This window comes from Helianthus annuus, chromosome 9, assembly GCF_002127325.2.
Source record: "Helianthus annuus cultivar XRQ/B chromosome 9, HanXRQr2.0-SUNRISE, whole genome shotgun sequence".
Lineage (NCBI taxonomy): Eukaryota > Viridiplantae > Streptophyta > Magnoliopsida > Asterales > Asteraceae > Helianthus > Helianthus annuus.
The window spans coordinates 131,733,116-131,753,442 of NC_035441.2; positions in this window are offsets into that span (position 1 = coordinate 131,733,116).

The window sequence follows — 20,327 nt, forward strand, 5'->3', positions numbered from 1 at the left end:
CGAAGTTAAGGGTGCAGCAATTCTTGAGAAGTTTTCAATAAAACGCCTATAGTATCCAGCCAAACCTAGGAAGCTACGAATCTCTGAAGGCGTCTTTGGCTCTTTCCAGTTCATAATAGCTTCTATCTTTGCGGGATCCACTTGAATTCCACGTTCGCTCACAACATGTCTGAGAAACTGGACTTCGCGAAGCCAAAATTCACACTTTGAAAACTTGGCATAGAGCTTCTCTTGATGGAGCAGCTTAAGAATGCACCGAAGATGCTTTTCATGGTCAGCTTGGTTCTTCGAGTAGATGAGGATGTCGTCGATGAAGACAATGACAAATTTATCCAGATAAGGCTTGCACACGCGATTCATGAGATCCATGAATGCGGCAGGTGCGTTAGTGAGCCCAAAAGGCATCACTAGGAACTCGTAATGACCATAACGAGTCCTAAACGCGGTCTTATGTACATCCTCCTCTTTGACCTTCAGTTGATGATAGCCTGACCTGAGATCTATCTTGGAGAAGTAACTCGCTCCCTGTAGCTGATCGAATAGATCATCGATTCTAGGCAAAGGATATCTGTTCTTGATAGTAACCTTGTTTAGCTCACGGTAATCAATGCATAGACGCATTGATCCATCCTTCTTTTTAACGAACAGAATTGGTGCTCCCCATGGAGACGAACTAGGTCTAATAAAACCTTTAGCTAGTAAATCATCTAGCTGTGTCCTTAATTCCTTCATCTCCATCGGTGCTAATCTATATGGTGCTCTGGCCACTGGTGCAGCTCCGGGGATGATGTCAATCCTAAATTCCACCTGCCTATCTGGTGGCAACCCAGGTAGTTCTTCCGGAAATACCTCGGGATAATCAGAAATGACTGGTATGTCTTCGATCCTGGGCTTCTTCTCGTCAATGGTCACTTGTGCCATATAAATGACACAACCCTTACTCATGCATCTAGATGCCTTAAGCATGGCCACTTGTTCTGGCAATCCATGTTGAGTATCTCCCTGAATTGTGAGTGGCTCACCAGATGGGGTCTTGATTACTATCTGCTTCTTGTTGCACATTATCTGGGCTTGGTTATGCGATAACCAATCCATTCCTATTACTATATCAAAGCCTGCTAGTTTAAAGGGTAACAAGGACAAAGGAAAAGAGTGGTTCCTAATGGATAGGACACATCCATCTAATACAGTCGAAACTGTTTCTATTGTTCCATCAGCTAATTCCACATCATATTTCATACTTAAAACCTTAACAGGTAATTTCAATAATTCACAGAACTTATTATCTACAAAGGATCTATCCGCCCCAGAGTCAAATAATATCCTGGCATAGACATTATTAATGAGAAAAGTACCTGTTATGACATTATCATCCTGAATGGCTTCCTTTGCATCCATGCGGAAAACCCTTGCATTAGTCTTCTTTCCCTCCTCTGCTTTCTTGGCAAGCTTCGGGCAGTTGGGTCTAATATGCCCCTTCTCATTACAATGGAAGCATGTGGCATCCTTTAGTTTCTTACAATCTATTGCCTTGTGATCCGGGGACTTACAGATTCCACATACTTTTGGTTGGGACTGCGACCTTGACTCTTGCCTGCACTTCCCAAAGTGGTGCTTCTTACAAACCTTGCACCGGGTTTTTTCACTTGACTGATGGTCACCCTTTTTAGTTTCCGACCCTTTCTTCTGGTCGTTGTTTCCCTTACGCTTCTTATCTGAGCGTCGCGAACCATCATCTTCGCGTTTTCGTTTCTCGGCATCTGCAGCTCTCAGAGATCTCTGTCTAACTGCGTCTAGTGTAAGGGACAGAGAAATGTCAGCCACTGATCGAAAAGTAGTGGGCCGAGAGGCCTTGACGCTTGCTTTAATTTCTGGGGCCAGACCCCCAATGAAACGGGCTATCCTCTTTGGTTCAGGTGTTACAAGATAAGAAACTAGCCTTGACAAGGTGTTGAAGGTTGTGAGGTAAGCCTGGCAGTCCAGGTTCTTCATCACCAGAGACAGGAAATCGGACTCTATTCTTTCGACCTCGTGCTGAGGGCAATAATTCTCCTTGATCAGGGCAACAAATTGTTCCCAAGACATGTTGTATAGAGGTACCTTTCCGGTGGCTTGAATCAACGACTTCCACCATGATAGGGCATCACCCTTGAAAGATTGTGACACAAACTTCACAATATCTCTTTCAGCACATCCACTTATATCTACCACCGTTTCCATTTCATCAAGCCAAGTCATACAGTCCACTGCCCCCTTCTCCCCAGTAAAATCCCAGGGTTTACAAGACACGAAGTATTTATACGTGCAACCCTTGGCACGTGGGGTATCATCAAACATGATCTTCTTGGAATGATCACCATTCTCATTCGAAGAATGTCTATCATCATCCTTCTTAGTTTCTTCCTTTTTAGACTTGGGTTGGACAGAAGGTGGCTTGCTGTGAGACTCTGAATGAGTCTTGGGTCTGTTATGCGGTGTAGACAAGGTCCTACTATGAGTCCCACTGTACTCACTGTACTGTCTTTCTAATGCCTTTGTAACCGCATCATCAACAAGTGTTTTCAGCTCTGCGCCAGTTAACTGTATTTTTGCATTATCGTGATTCTCTACCGGACGACTGTTCACTTCGTCCGACCCCGCCATGTAGCTTCAATTGCTACATATAGACAATAATAGGCAAGGTTTTATTTAGAAGTTATTACAGCATTTTATGTATTTTATTAACCATATTTTTTTTTAAATAGCCATTGCAGGTTAATTTATTAATCAAGTATTAATTCAGGATCTATATCATAATCCTATATTATAGTTAAGAATTAACATATAACTTAGTCACAAGGACAGTGTTAGTTTATAACCCGGATTCTTACAGAATCTAGGTATTAGGGTCTGAACCAAGGTTCATTACCCTATTCTAGACAGTGAGTCGCAGACTCTAACTGTCTCTTAGCCCCAGAGGACATTTAGTCATTACCCGCAGGCAGTTCATCCCCAAGGAATGGTTATTTAAATACAGGGAATTTTAAAAATTAACCCAATTTAAAGATGGCTTATGTGATTTATAACGTATCACAATTCGCCTGATATAGTAACATACATACAGATGTCAACAGAATTTGGAATCTTTTAGACAGGTTCTACCATTTTGGCCATGTCTGCGATGACACGTGGCTAGGTTTTACCCCTAAGATTCTCTTTATAACGCAGATCAATCCTAAGTTGAGACGTTAATTACGGACCTGAATCTAATTATGGAGATACCATCTTGGCCTTGTCTTATAATGACATGTGGCTAGGTCTTGTCCCTTTTTAGATTTTGCCATTCTATATTAATGGTAGGTCTTCTTTATTTTAGGAAATGTTATTTTCATTTTTACCTTTTTATTTTAAGTTTTATTCATATACTTATTTATAACAATAATTATAAAAATTTAAATGCAACATTTTACTAAATAAAGATTTAACAGTACAATACTTGCCCTAAACGGGACTTCTACAAATAACATGCCCACGCAGGGGCGAATTACAATAAACAACAAACAAACAAACCCACGCAGGGGTCAACTGAAAGACATGCCCACGCAGGGGCAGAATACAAAAAGACAAGCTCGCGCAGGAGCTGAATACTGAAACAACAAGTCCACGCAGGGACTGACTACAACAAAGTAAATAAAGATCTTCACTAATCCCTTCTTTTGGACTTTCCTTTGATCAAATCTGATAGTCCTTTGAAGAAACCTCTGTTGTGTCTACGCTCAGTTTGGATTTCCCGTTCACAACGGTCCAGTCTCTCAAGGACCTCCTGCTGGCGCTCTGGTGGGATAAGCTGCTGCTGCGGCGGTTGGTACAATGGTTGAGGAGGTGGTGGCTGCTGGTACACATATGGAGGGTACCCGGTAGTCCCAGGACCACCATAGGGCCCTTCAGGGTGTCGAGCGTTGTAATCCCACGCCTCCTGATATGGGTCCACGTTAGCATAGTTAAAGCTGTTGTGGCCCGGCATTTCAAACGGGTTGTATGCCGCGGAACCGGCATAAGCAGGGATTGGGTTGTCAAAACCCGACGGAGGTGCCACAGGTACTGAGTTGACCTCTGGAATGGGGTTTGATGGACCCCCCATTTGTGGTTCTTCTTCTTCCTCTTGGAGTGGCGGATAATGGCTGCCACTTGATGGTTGGGGAGTGCTGATGCGGACACCACCTCGCACGGACATCCGTGCGTTTGACCTCCTCCGCCTCGGTGGCTCCGGAGGCGGCTGCTGTTCCACTGGTAGTGGTGGTGGTGGTGGCGGAGTGACTGCCACAAATCGTTGATCCTCACAAGGATCCTCTGCTGCTGATGCTGCTGTTGCTGATATGGGGACGAGTGCTCAGAGGGCGTGAAGTAACAGTCCCACTACTTGAACCTCTCCTGGTAACTATCCGGACCGCGGTACGGTGATCCGTGGAAAGATGACCCATCCGAGATTTCGATGGGGTGGTTCGGCGTTCCTGTAGCAGGCTCCATGGGATCAGTATCCTCGTCCATGTCATTTTCCCCAGAGAAGTGGTCTTCCGGTCTGAGTGCGTTAAAACCCCCGGGTTCTGGAAAAATGTTGGCCGGGTTGAACCGGCTTTGGAAGACTGGGGTTGGGTCACCAAAGGAATGGTGAGAGTTGGATCTCTGCAACGGTATGAAAGAGGGTGGTTGCTCGTTGGGCTCATTTTCCGATTGAGGCCCAAAGGAATGCTGGTAAGAAGGTGAAGAGCTGAGGGAGACTGACCGCCTCCCGGGTTCAACATAGAGCCTCCACGGCTCTTGTGGGCTCGTGCTCATGGTAATGGATGGGGTACGCCGGTGCGAAGGCCCGGCTTCGTGATCGTGACCCGTGACTGGTCCTTTGCCTCGACCGCGGAGAAATCTTGGTGGCATTTTGACATGCATACAAGTTTTAGATAACAATAACAATATATAATAATAAGACCCAAAAATAAAACAACACAGAGTTTGTCCTATGTTCTTTGTCTAGACTCGGAACTCGTGGAATGTGCATTTATTTAACTGAGATTAAACACAGAAGGCTAGTGTTTAATTCACTCAGCGTTGGCTCTGATACCAACCTGTCACATCCCTAAATTCCACGTGTCACCGGTGGGCCCGGTGGGGGTTCCATGACGTAGTTGATATCGTCATAGTCAACCATACAATAATATAAATGCACAGCGGAAGCAAAAGAAAGATTTATTTCAACATAAATTATTGTAATATTCAAGTATCACAAAATGTCGAAATAGATCCACAGGCAGATTCAAATAAAAAGGAGACTTCATTTCAACAGACATCATGCATCCTAAGCTTGCAAGACTTCTACGGATGCTTAAGGAGTGACCAGCCTATTACGCGTAGTACCTGCACTTAGCCTTTTTGGAAAATACGTCAGTTTACACTAGTAAATACAATTTAACTGACTCATTTTGAAAATGTTTAAAATTGATTTAAATGCCCGTGGCATAAAACTTTTTATAACTTGGGATAATTATTTTGCTTAATAATCTTGTAAAAGAATTACATGTTCGTTATGCGTTCAGTGGCCCGGGTCGTGCCGGGTTAAAGTTCAATAGACACACCACTTAATATAATTCCGTCGCAAGACTTCTCTCGGCCGACGATTATACAATAATGAAATGCACAACGGGTGTACGCCTACACCCGTGTACTAAGGTCGTGGCCATTCTTCGAATGATGCCAGGGATATCCGGGACATGGTCATTAAACCCCCAAAGGCGTTAAACAAACAAAACAGCATTTTTAAACGGGTTAATATGACAACACTTAGCCATCAACTGGTTAAGGTCAATTCCCCGACCAAGCGGTATTTTATATACCGTACCCCAAGCCCGTATAGGGAAAATAAGTTAAACGTATTTACCTGAGCAAAGTATAAATCAAAAACAGTGAGTGCACGTAGCTTTTACTGGGCTCCTAGATCTGGAAATTAAGGTTTTAATAACCTATTAGAATTCTAACGGGTCTTAAACTTAGACCGGTTAGTTAAAAAGGAAGATTACGGTTTTAAACGCACAATAAGGCGAAGACCGTTTTAGAATGTGGTTTTGACCCAACAAGCTTGCATACTTGTTTAATATGGGTAATATAATCACATTCTGGATTTGAGACCGAAAAAGATATGGTTTGACCCGTTTCGGCTAAAATGGCCAAACTAGTCACATAAGCCGATCCGAACGCATACAGTGCGTAACGAGTAACCATAAGAGTCAAATACAAGTTTCTGAAGTCAATATGCTTAAAATATGTTGTGATATCAGAATGATACCTTCCATTATGCCCCAAATGATTTTAAACCAAAACTATGCCTCATAAGGGCGTTTTGGTCATTTTATAAGGTGTAAAAAGGGGTAAAATAATAACCTGAGTTACAGGTCTGATTAAATTAGTAAATATACTTAATTTACTAAGTTATAACAGTAGGGTAGCAAGTCTATGTGAATTTTATTATCTTTAACCTTACTATGCACCGTAGGGGCATTTTGGTAAATTCACATGTGCCTAAAAGGTCAATTCTGGAACTAGGAGTTCAAAACATTTGCCTACTGTTTAAAATATAAAAAAATTCACTAATTACATCAGTAGGTTCAATCCCTTAAGCTTAATAAGGTTCTAGAGCACACTTATGCGTTAAAAATGCCTAAAAAGGCGATTTGGGGCCATTTCCGGGTTTTCTGTAAAAAGCCGATATTTTTAATATTCCAGAAGGCTCAAAATAATTTATTTATCATAAAAAATCAGTAGAAATTGGTTTGAGGTCAAAAGGTTTTGTAAAACTCATTTTATGGCTAAAAAGGGTAAAACTGGCATAAACCGAATTAATCTTAGAACACTAAGTTATGCTCAGCCTAAAAATAAATAAAAATCACCAAAAATCCCAAAATATTATTTTATAACAGTGGGTAAAGAGTTTGGTATAAAAATTTGGGTTTTGATAGGCTATACGTAATTTACGCCATTTAATTAATAAAGAAGCTCTTAATTACGCTATTGAGCATAACTCCTAATCTAGACCTCAAACTGACTTCAAATTTTGGGTGCAAGTTTATAAATCAGTAGCTAAGGTGCCTACCCTTTTACATTTTCAAAAATCACGTTTTAAGGTCAAATGGGCATAATGGTCAACTTATAAGCGATTAACGGAAACATGCATGTGAATAGGATATCTAATGAACCAAGTTGTATAATCTCAGAGAGTTATACTAACATGTAAATAGGTTCAAAAGAAGCTCTAAGGAAATCCTAAACTTGGCTTAAACGGGTCAGAACTGATAGTCAAAGCAATAGTCAAACTTTGCGACTTTCGGTTCCAAACCGAGCCTAAACTAAAAATTGTCGAGTTGAACATGTTGGAACATGTTCTTACATTAATTACCAAGTTATTTTAATGATCAAACAGGTTGCATGTACCCTACATTGCTAATTATGCATTAATTCGTAAATAAGTATTCTGTTGACTTTTTATAATAAGCTTTGACTCGACAATTAGCATAGTTAGAGTGGGAATCTGGAAATAACCTTTTAAGGGTTTGTTACCCACACAATTACCTACTTAAAGGTACTTTTAATTCGTGATTTGACAGAGCACAATTTAATTAATCATGAAGTCAAACCTTAATTACGACGGTTTGACTTTTAGCTAATTAACTAAGCTAAAACGAATTAAGGGGACACTTACAAGAGTCCTAAGAAGGATTAGAGGCTTAAGGGAATCTTGGTTGATGTCCAGAGAAGCTCCAAGAGTGCCTTGAGTGTAATGTGAATGAGCAAGTCCAAATGGTCACCACTCAAGTCCCTTTTATAGTGAACCAAGAGGCTCAAGATCATGCCAAGGTAGTCTAGGATAGTTACAAGATCATCCCAGATGTCCCAAGAGGGCTAAATACTGCCTAGCAAGGCCATTGTTTCGAAAACCACCTTTCTAAGTCGGTGTAACAGGCTGAACAGGCAGCTGTCCAAATCCTGCTGTCAGCGACAGGCTTACGGACCGTAAGCCTAAACTCTTGCGGTCAGTATGCAGCCTTTGCGGACCGTATGCTCAGATTGTTGCGGTCCGTAACCGACCTTTGCTGAAAACGCCCAGGTACCCTCCTTACGGACCGTAAGCCTAGGGTCTTGCGGTCCGTAACCGGTGGCCAGAGGACAAAAATTTGTAAACTTTCCAAGTCTTGACCATGCAATCAACAAACCCGAATCCAAGCCATCTTTTTCAGTTGTGGGACCATCTGTTCAGCCATTGCATGCTTGCATGGTTCTTACATGTCCCCTTTTCAAATTGGATTCTTGTAGGACTTGCAAAGTGACGGAAGTTACAAGGAAAGATTGAATTCTCATCAACTCCCAATTCTCACTATATTAGGATTTAAAATCGGAATTTATTGTAGTAACACTTATTAATAGTCCAACTTCCATATAAAAGATGGAATTTTTATTTATTTAGAATCAACCGGTAAAAATATATAAGATGTTTATCAAATAATTTATGGATCTTGGGATTTAAAAATTCGGGTCGCTCAGAGGTGTTTTAATAACATGTCGCCCTTGGGTCGTTCAGAGGTATTTTGATAACATGACGCCCTCTTAAAAATCCTACCACGCATCTCTATTTTTTTTACCCGGTTTCTTACACATTTGTCCCACATGACACGTGTCTTTATTTCGTTGGACAGGAATTTTCAAGGTGTTACACATTGAAACATAGCCGTTGGGCCATCTTCTCCAGTGAATTCCTTTGGACCGCAAGCCTTGAACTGCTTGAAGCTGAAAGCAGTCTTGGTAGCAACTTTAGGAGCTTCGGTTCTAGACTCCTCAGACGACTTGCTAACGTTCTCGTAAATTTCACTCACGATCTGGGGCACAACCTTGGCCACTTGTTTAGCGAGGATGGACCAGTCGACATTGTCCGCAACAGACATCGTCATAGGTCTCAGACACGTCATAATCGAATCTCACCTCACATGTCTACTACTAAAGCTTAGGAACACGTTCAAGCATGTAAGCATATAATCACGTAATCACAGATTCACATAGAGACACGTAAGCACATAAAAACGTGAACACGTAGGGCACAGAAACACAGAAGCACATACACATGTAGTCACAGAGGCAGTCAGAATATAGAAACTTATCATTTAAAGTCCGCGATTGTCGAATATAGCGATCGCGTTTGGCATAGCGATTAGTATAGCATATGCGTGTGGTATAGCAAGCTTCGTACAGTGGTTCCTTATAGTAGCAGCGATTTGTTAGCGTTTTGAGGTAAAAAAAAAAAAGCAATGTGGGTCATGTGTGTTGATCGAAGTGAAAGCAAAAATCGAATAAGACACCAAAATTTAAACAATAAGCAGGTAAATACACATATAAACACATAAAATCGACGAATCATCAGAGTCAGCAGTCATAATCGAAACACATAAAATCGAGAAATAGATCGTCTGCGGCTATTAGACATTGACTATCCAAAGTGGTTCGACTATCCTCAAGGACTTGTCGTACACATTTTGACTTTCAGGATCGTGCTTCTGCCTCGATTCTTGGGCGTTCAGCACGCATCCTTTTTGTCATTTAGTGTCTTCAGGTCGTTGGAGTCCGTCGAGACTTTGGTGAGAGTTTTGGAAAAACAAGTAAAAGTCGGAACAAGTCGTCAATGTTAGGGTTTCACCCCTAGCTTAACAACTTCTTTCCTATTTTAACAAAATAGCGACGAAAATCCGCACTAAAGTATGGATTTCACTCCTGGTTAAACGCGAATTCTCGCGTTTTATAGATAAATACAGATCAAATAAGCAATTTAATCGAGAGTTTGCGGTTTTCACACCTAATCTCGACTTAATCGCCTATCCAAAATTGAAATTTCGCATGAAGTGATCGTGTAGCGTAGGTGAGAATAGCGAGAGATAGCAGTAAGTAGTTCGAGTTTTTCTCCCAAACTAGTGTTGCTGGAAAAAACTATTTACCAAAATGGTGTTCCTAGAAAACAATTTACCAAAGTAGTGTTCCTTGTTTATTTTGTATTTCCCTTCTCTTTTTTAACGAACATATTAAACTTTTTTTTATATTTCTATTAAATTAATCTGAATGATTTATATTTTTTTCATTTCAATATTTTTTAAAAATTTAATCAAGTATATAAATTTAATATAAATTAACAAAATAAATAAGTAACCACAAATTTGATATGTATGATTAAAATTTTTACCCCAAATCAATTCTAAAGATAAAAAGAAGAAATTCACAAAAGCTTAGTAATTAGCATACTATTATATTAGTACCTTTATAAGTTTTATTAAACATGGATTTCTTTTGTCCAACAATTTTTTTTATTAAATCAAAAGTTGACTTGCAGGTATCTAGCCCAGGAACAATACACAAAAGCAAACAATGCACCAGCACAAACAAACAGAGCCTACACCATATTTCTACCATCACATCTTTTATAAATTAACGTCTTCACTTCTCCAATAACATAATTTAAGAATAAAATATAAAAATCATTCAAGAATCAAAGAATAGATATGTCACACCCCGAAAATACCACATGCGGAAACCCCGCAGGAAGTGTGACGTTCCAGAATCCAGCCACCAATCACATTGAACTATAAAGAGATAGTAAATAAAAGTTTCCATTTATTACTTAACGTATTTCCAAAACATAGCATGAAACCAATACGTTCAGCGGAAGCATAAAGTAAACTGTTATTCAATTGTTTCAAACCAATGTACTAAACCAATAAACATATCATGTGTAACCAAGAGACTAGACCTATGACCACTCCAGCACTCCCAGATAGCAACTTCCAAGTCCATGTACCTAACTGTCACACCCCAACCGATGGCGGAAACATCAGGGCGCGGCAGTGTGCGAAACAGATTGTCCAGAAGTTTCCATAACAATTACATTTACCAAATATTTGAAGTAACACTTCCCATACCATGTCATATAAGATAATATAATTATTACAGTACAAATATACGCAAATTGTTCTGTTCCGACAACTCAGGTTTCATTAGTATAGACAACTATTTGTTGGTCTCTAAGACTCTTTCCTAGCCTTGATTTCCAAGCAAATAGACACCTTAAGCACCTGTCACATACGTTAAAATAAAAGTCAATACACATAGTGTAAAGGCGAGCATACAAGTTTGATAATAGCATATAGAGTTCGAAATAGTTTACGCATAACTAGCACGTACACTGAGTAAAATGAAGCATGTTAGTTATCGACATGAAACTATCGATACCAATGACTGCGGGTTGACTGCCCAAGGCAGTTCGTAATACATGATCACCACTGTAATCCATGCAAATAATTGTCCTTAACAAACCCCGTGTGAACGGGTGCTGAGTCCAAACTATAGTACTATCGTTGCTAAGGCAGGTAGACAGCATTCCATGTGTAAACATAGCAAACAAGCATTCATTAAGTCATGTATAACATGCGGTAACGGTTAGCGTTAAAAGTATTGCGTAGTGTGTTCGATGTGATTTCGTATAAGTAACGTATGTAACACCCAAAAGTTCGTAAAGCAAAAAAAAGGGGATCGAGTATACTCACAGCGGTTGATGGATTAAAGGGAGCGCTTGGGAGTAAGGTTAGCCTGAATAGTTTGATAGCATAATGATAAGTGACGCGTAAAACGAAAACAAGTGTTGGTGGGTCGAACAGCTGGTCGATCGGATGGTAGTCTGATTGGACAGCTGATCGTGCGGGTGACAGTCCGTTCGGACGGCGGCCAGGTCGGTTGGTCGTTCGAGTGGATTGTTTCTTTCTTTAGGAAGGATGTGTTTGTGTATGATGGTTTGACTTTTGAAGTTTTTGTTGTAGCATTTTAAAACATTGAAATATCTCTACCTTTCTGGTCGGTCGATCGGACGGTCGTTCGATCGGCCAGCAACCCGTTTGGTTGGGTACTTCAGTGAGAGCAAGTTCGCAGCAGGTTGTCACTCGATCGGACAGCAGTTCGATCGGGTGGCATTCCTAGTGCATTGAACATGTTGAAAATTGTTTAAGTGTTGAAGTTTAATTGTCACATGTTCGAGCGGTTAACCCGATCGGATGGTAGTTCGATCGGACAACAACTCGTTCAACAATCAGACTTCAAATGTTGGTGAATAGTTTAAGTGTGGGACCCAAGATGTAAGTCGTTCGGTTTGGCCAGTCGATCGGATTGGCTGTTCGATCGGACAGCAGTCCGATCGGACGGCACTCCGTCCTGGTCGACCTATTCGTCTTACACTTGGTTGTTTTTTATTGTTTGTCGTTTTTTCTATCGAGACGTTTAACGTGTTAAGCAACAGAAACCTTGTCAATACTTGGTACCCCTGATCGGACAGGAATCACCCAAACCGGTCAGTTAACGGTTCGAGACAGTGTTCCATGTTTAACCTGGAATCGGTGGTCTCTAGGATAGAATCCAGATCTTGAATCAACATAACCACAAGAATGAGTAGTGAGTCGGCACAAGCTCTGATTCTATCGATTTTGAGTGCATTGAGTGTAAAAGAGTTGAAAGAAAATTTTAAAACCATCTTTCAATCCTTTTTATTGTGAATATGTTTAGATCTATGAAAGATCTTTCTTAGTTTATGTGGAAATCGGTTAGATCTAAGTTGTTCTTGGTGGATTGTGGCCAAAACATGAAGTTCTTCAAGAACACATGATGACGTCATCCTAGAACACCTTGAATCTTGGTGATTTCACGGTTAAAAGTTAAGATTTAAAAGATAGAATGGTGTAGGAGTGCGTGTAGATCAAGGAAGTACAAGATTTAGGACGAGATCTTACCAGAATTGAGAGAAATCTGAAGAAAAGTGAGGAGAATGCGCTGGTCGGACAGAGAGTTGCCAAAAGTAGAAAGTGTGAAAGTGACAGGAGGTATTTATAGAGTTCCCAAAGAGGAAAGGGCTGGTCGATCGGCCAGGCAGCTCAATCGGACAGCCTATCCGATCGGACGGTAGTCCGATCAAACGGCTGGTCGATCGGCTGGTTGCCTGATCGATCGGTCGCTTAGTTTGAGCGTTCGGTGCGACGAGTATTGCCGTTTCGATTTCGATTTGCGAGCGTTGCGATGCGATAGAGTTTCCTAGTCAAATTACTTTTAATCCCAACTACTCATATCTCGCGCTATCTCTTCTCCACCAATTATCATACTATATCTACATACAAGCATCCTTATTTCGTATTCGTTTAGCGTTTGCGATTCGATTGCGATTGAGTTCGATTGCGTTTCGATTGATTACCACACATAACATAAGTTAAACATGCACAAGTAACACGTAAGGCACACACACACCTATAACAATAACCAAAATGCGAATTTCGAGTTGCGAGTGCGATGTTGATTAGATTAGTTCGATTAGCATTTAGTTGACTTTATCGCATTGTTACTTTCTATTGTTCACAGTCGTAAGGCGATTCATAGCGATAAGTATACATCGATTACTGCGATTCTTTATAGATACTCCCCATAATACAACTAAAACGAAAATAAAATAGACTAATCTACGAGTCAAAGAAGTCAAAACATGAATTGAGCAAGGAGAGACAGATTGCAATTAACAATCTTTTCTTCCTTTGACTTCAATTTTGACTTTGACTTTAACTTTCGAAACACGGGGTGTTACACTAACATTCTGCAAGCATGCAGACACTGTATCAGCTTAACGCTGGCGAGTTCAGAGTTTGTTAAAACGTTTAGTTACCCAGTATGAGTTTAAAGCATTTCAAAAATACAATGTTGTTAATAACTCGAGTACCGCAAGATGGCTCCAGATTGCTTGCCCTTCCCCAATGCTCTATCAAACATTGGTCGAGTGGTTAAGGTAATTAGTTCACGCTCGTCCTCCCCGGTACGGTGTGAGGGTGCCAAACCTAATAGCGCTATCAACTAATAACCCCGTTGCCTCCCCGACAACTAATTTGGTATATGATGGGACTTAAGTTATAGATATGAGTGTATTAACCAACATCCCAAGTTTAACATTCCAGTTAAACCCCTTTACCCAGTATTCCTCCCCGGAATATTTACCAGATGACCCTTCCCGGGACGCATGCTTGAAAAAGAGCAGTGAACTCACCTTAGATTGCTCGGTAAGACAAATTATGCGTTCAAGTTAATCAATCAGAGCCTATAACGTTTACACATACTCAATCAGTTTGTATGCAAATTACTTATCCATGCACGTATTCTAGTATTTTACACCAAGTATACATGATTCACAATCCATACGCATATAAGCAAACAGTATTCCAATCGTACACTCCCTACGGTGCAATCCCATAGCATGTAATCCAATTCCTAACATTGTGCGGCCCATTTGATTTAACAGGCCCGCGTAACATAAGGAAAAAAGGACTTGTGCGATCAGCCTAACTTGTGCGATCAGACCCTGAACCGCGGCCCAAGACCATTCAGGCCCAATGCACTTGTGCGATTGGCCTGAACTTGTGCGATCAGGCCCTGATCCGTGGCCCAAGACCATTCAGGCCCAATGCACTTGTGCGACTCCTCTACAGTTGTGCGATCCGGAACCGCTTGTGCGATTGGGTTTGGGCAATGCGTTTGGTGTGCGGCCCAAACAACTCGTGATGCCCAACTGTTTGTGCGATCAGGCCCAAACTCAGGTGTGGCCCGGTTATGTTGTGCGATTGGGCTCGAAATGTGCGATCCCACTCCCCTTGTGCGACTACAGATTTGTGTGATCCAAGCTTTCGGCAATTATCCATCCTCATTTACGACACAGTAGTTACCCTAATTTATGTTTTCCATATTCAACACAATTCTTATGACCGTTTCTTCACATAAAAAAATCATTAATCGCCGATGGAATATCATACAGGGTTCATTGGTTCGCACAAGCACAGATCATTATTCCTAGATTTGTTTGTAATTACACTACATTAAGCTACATGTTCCTGCTCGACTTAATTTGAACACATAACATCAATTAATCATGCAACTCATTTGAACATATAACAATTTCCAACCCATTAAACCCTAATAACATGCAAGAACCATCAGCCCTCCATCGAGCCCCTTAACATCGAACAACACAGGTTTCATACCATATCATTCCATATTGAATTAAACTTATATTTTGGTTCCCAAAGAAAACCCTACATCATTCCTATAACCCATTCATATCATATTAGAGAAACACCCAAGAGCAAGTTCATCTAATAATTGAAAACAACAAGGAATACATGTTAATAAGGGTGATATAGGTAGAGTGCCTATAACAAGAGACTGAAGTGCTTCAAAGGTGATGATGATGGCTGCCGTCGAACCCAAGAGAAGAAGAAAGGATACTAGGGTTTGATATTACGATTTGTGTGGTGATAATGATTGAGATTTACACACAAATCATGTGTGTATTCTCTAAGTGTGGGCCAAACCTATTTTCGGGTTTCTTTGGGCCGTGGGCTAGTCCACAACACAAAAGAAAGTGCGGCCATGAGTGAGAGTGTGCGATTCGGGGAACCATGTGCGACTAGCCTTAACGTATTCATTCATACACATTTTCAATTATTCATATAACGCATAAACTCATAATCGTTCACATTTAATCAAACACTTCAATTAGCGTAAATACATCAAAGCACCACACATAATAAAAACCAGTACAAGGAAGAATTCTTGAAATTACGGGTTGTCACATCATCCCCAACTTGAAAGAAATTTCGTCCCGAGATTTGGATAGCAGTCGCATAGAAGTGAAGTGATAGCTCAGGATGACTGTGGATTTTCCTCAGGTGCCACAAGATACTTTATTAATTTAACACAAATATAAAAAAAGTTTAATATGTTGGTTAAAAAAGAAAAGGCAAATATAAAATAAATAAGAAACACCATTTTGGTAAATAGTTTTCAAGGAACACCATTTTAGTAAATAGTTTTTTTTTCACCAACACTAGTTTGGGAAAAAAAACTCTAAGGGGTTGTTTGTTTAGCTCGTAATGAGGCTCTTAATGGTTCAGACCTCTTACTGGTTTAGCACTTAATGGTTTAGACTGTTTGTTTCACGAGCAGATGTCCGAATGGTTCAGACATTTGCCTCTGAATGGTTAAGCATTATACAAAGTCTGAATGGTTAAGACCTCTAATCTAAATTGGTCCGACATTTGTCTCTGAACGATTAAGCATTATACAAGCTATTAATGGTTCAGACCTCTTACTAGTTCAACACTTAATGGTTCAAACATCTTACTAGTTCAGCACTTAACCATTCAGATATTGCCAAACAGCTTCTAAGTAGTTCTAAACCTATGACAACCTATCCAAATCAAATACCTCAATCTAGCAATCAGCAACAGGTTTACCATTCTTCCCAGATACCCCTAGACCTAGTGTTCAAAACACTGCAAATTTTGCTCAAGCCTTACACCATGTCCCTGTGTAATATGTCCAAACCACTGTTCTTCAAGTCTAATATGTTCAAGTACCTGTTTCAGAGGTTCAAGCACCTCCGGCTACTCCAGCCCCTACACCTGTAGAGGCCAAACAACAAAGTTTCTAAATTTACTCAAGGCTTTGTTGACTGGGGTAGTTTTCCTGAAGAACTCTCAGATGAAAATTTTGCTCCTTTGGCAAAACTTGTGGAGGAACCTATGAATTTTTGTTTCATTGCACTTGAATCTATTGAAGAAGAAGAAGAAAATGAACTTGAAGAAGAAATGATTAAGACTGAAGATTTAATTGGTGATGTTGAGAAGGCAGTCAACTTGGTACAAACACTTGTTTATGAAAAAGTTGATGTAGCAGTTGTGACAAACAATGATCCCCGGAATTCCATTGATTGTGTAATGATGGCTGCTACTAAGGTATCTACTCAGATTCTTAAAGAATTATGTCTTAATATATATATCATTGCATTTGCTAACATTAAAGAGGTGAATGAAATCTTAGGAAAAAGGTCTTAGATGGTAAAAATCAATTTGAAAAGATAACTAAAGAGTTTATGTCTAAAATTACTGAAAAAGACTAGGAAATTAGCAAACTCAAACATGAAGCAACCATTAACAAAGACCAGCTTCAGACCATGATAGAAAAATATCAAGATTGTAAAAAGGAGCTTGAGTCTATCGAAATCACTTATGAAAATGGATAGAATCATGTGCTGGGTTTGAGATGCTTCTCAACCAAAATGAATAAAGTCATACCAACAAATTCAAGTGAAAAAGAAATTAAAATCATTAAACCAAGTAATAAAAAAGATTATTCTTGAAAAACGTCAAAGCTCATCAACAAGTTCTGAAACAGAAAAATATGGATTTTAACTAACTTGGTTTGATGAGTGTGATGTTCTTGAAAATTTTAAACCAATTGAATTCACAACCATTGATGGTGTCAAAGATTCATTGGTATAAATCATTCCTATTACTCAAATGTTCAAACTTGAACATCTGTCACTTGAACATCTGTTTCAACAAAAAAAGACAAAAGTAAAAAAGAAAGATAAGATCACCAACCTATTTTGTGAGTTTTGTGAAAAGTAAAATCATGTGATTATATATATTTTTTCTTTTAAAAGCATATATTATAAACAAAGTTAATAGTGTTCGTGAAGCAAAATTAATGTGTACCATCTATGGAAAGAAAAACCATTCAACTCAAAAATGTTATTTTCTTAAAAATTATGACATCAAAAGAAATGAATCCAAAGTTAAACCATCTATTTTTCAAGGAATAAAAAAAACACAACCAACTCCTGAAAATTTTGAATCTGTCCAAACACATGTTACCAGGGCATTGAATCAAGCCCTATTTATAGGGAGGTTCAAGGTCACTGATGCTCCTCCCTCAAACAAATATCCAAATGGCTATGTGCAACCAACTTGTCACAAAATACCTCAAAGGTATGAAGAGCCTGCCAAAATGCCTCAAAAGCCAAGGGTAAATAGGCACCCTCATGGATATAATTAACTCATTGGAAATGGTCAAACCGCTATTGACCCAAGTGTTAACATTCAAGCACTTGCAACTGGCCAACAACAATTGATGGAGATGGTTCAAAGACTAATCCTCACAAAAGATCATTCTCAAAGGATTGATTCTGAGGAAGGAATGATCACAACCAAAACCAATATGGCTTTGGACCCTCACCAGAACTAATTCATTAGTGTGCAGGAAATTTCTACATGCTTTGATAGTTTGTGGTATATAGACAGTGGAGTCTCCAGACACATGACAGGATGTAAAGCCCTACTCTTAAACTTTTTTGCTCATGGATGGGATGATATATCATTTGGTAATGGTTCAAAAAGTAATATGTTAGGTTCAAGAATTGTCCAAACTGATAAGTTAAAATTTGAAAATATCGATCTTGTTGACAATATGAAGTTTAATTTGCTTAGTGTTTCATAAATGAGTAACAAAAGGATTACACAAAAATTATAGCTACAACACTGTTCTTTTCTATTGCAAGTGTGAAAAGAATCTATTCAGTGAAAATTACGAATCTGTTGGTTGACCAAGAGGGTTTTCAATTTTGTCACTCTCATGCGTCCTTGGAAGGACCACTGAGCTTCGGAAGAGTCTGCATGTTATGTTGATGCGTCCATATCCCTAGAAGCTGTCACGTGTCGGACGCGTGTCCCACATGTTTATGCGTCCTTGGAAGGACCATTCCGGTGCGTCGGCCTGACTCATTAATTATTTATTTTTTTTGAGTTTTTTTACTATTAAACAAATATATTTTACTAATATAATTTTAAAACTTTTATTAAAATTTTGTCAGGTATACATACCGGTGTCAAGAGACGAAGAATATTGGACCATTATTAAGATTGAAATGCCGTCACTAACTATTACTGTAGGTTATACAAACAATTACGATGCAATTAATTGTGGTGATTCGTTTTGCGTCCACCGGAGAATATACCAAACTCTTATTGAATTCGAATCGGCATTCCTATGGTTTCTAGAACGTATAGGTTACTGGGAAAATATTGGACTCAGCGAGCCTGACACATTAGAATATGCTGGGGATGTTGTATAGCCTACGTGTGTTCGTCACGTTCGACGAAATTCTGGGGTTATCGTATGTATATTACTACAAAATCTAGTTCAAAACCGTTCACTCAAATGGGAAGAAGGAAACATTAAAGACAAAATTTCAATCTTAATAACGGTCCAATATTCTTCGTCTCTTAATAACGATATGTATACCTGACAAAATTTTAATAAAAGTTTTAAAATTATATTAGTAAAATATATTTGTTTAATAGTAAAAAAAGTTCAAAAAATATAAATAATTAATGAGTCAGGCCGACGCACTAGAATGGTCCTTTCAAGGACACACCGGAATGGTCCTTCCCAGGACGCATAAACATATGGGACACGTGTCGGATACGTGTCAGCTTCTAGGGACATGGACGCATCAACATAACATGCGGACTCTTCCGAAGCTCAGTGGCCCTTCCAAAAACGCAGGAGAGTGACAAAATTGAAAACCCTCTTGATCAACCAACAATTTCGTAATTTTCCCATCTATTTATTCCATAATCATTTTTTACTTTCGAAATAAATCTTTTTTCACGGATTACACAAATTAATTCTAATTTATTCTAGTTGCAACAACTAACAATAATGATTATTCATAAAATGTAACAAGCAAAAGCTCCATTTGTATGTTTTTTTCTTGGTTTTTACGATAACATAATATAAATTATTTTTGTTTTCCCATAAAATAGAAATGATGTCAACCCGAAAAGGTAAAATGCTTTTTTTTTTGTATTTCTTGTTTGAACCTTTAGGTGAAATCCTTTTAGTTGCTCCTTTTCCATGTATACCGCTTTGATTTTAACTTTTCGAAACCAAGTGGAAGCAACCATAATATATATATATATATATATATATATATATATATATATATATATATATATATATATATATATATATATTTATATTGGAGAGTTCAAATGAGAAGAATTTTTTTGTAAGAAGAAATTTCAACCAATAAGAATCTTTTATTTTACTTCATTTAATATAAGTATTTAATGTTACTATAAAGGTACATTGGTAAATCTACATATGTCATTCATTTGTAGTCTTCCTCTTTAATAACTAACTACATTAAATAATTTGTAACTTATCTTCAAAATATATATTTTTTCAAAAAAATAAAATAAAGTAATATAAAGTGTAGGATAAATTACGAATTATGTAAGATAAATTACGATTTATGTAGGATAAATTTCAACGTGTAGGATGAATTTCGAAATATGTAGGATAACTTTTGATGTGTGTAGGCAAAAAAAGTTAGTGTGGGGGATAATAGTCTT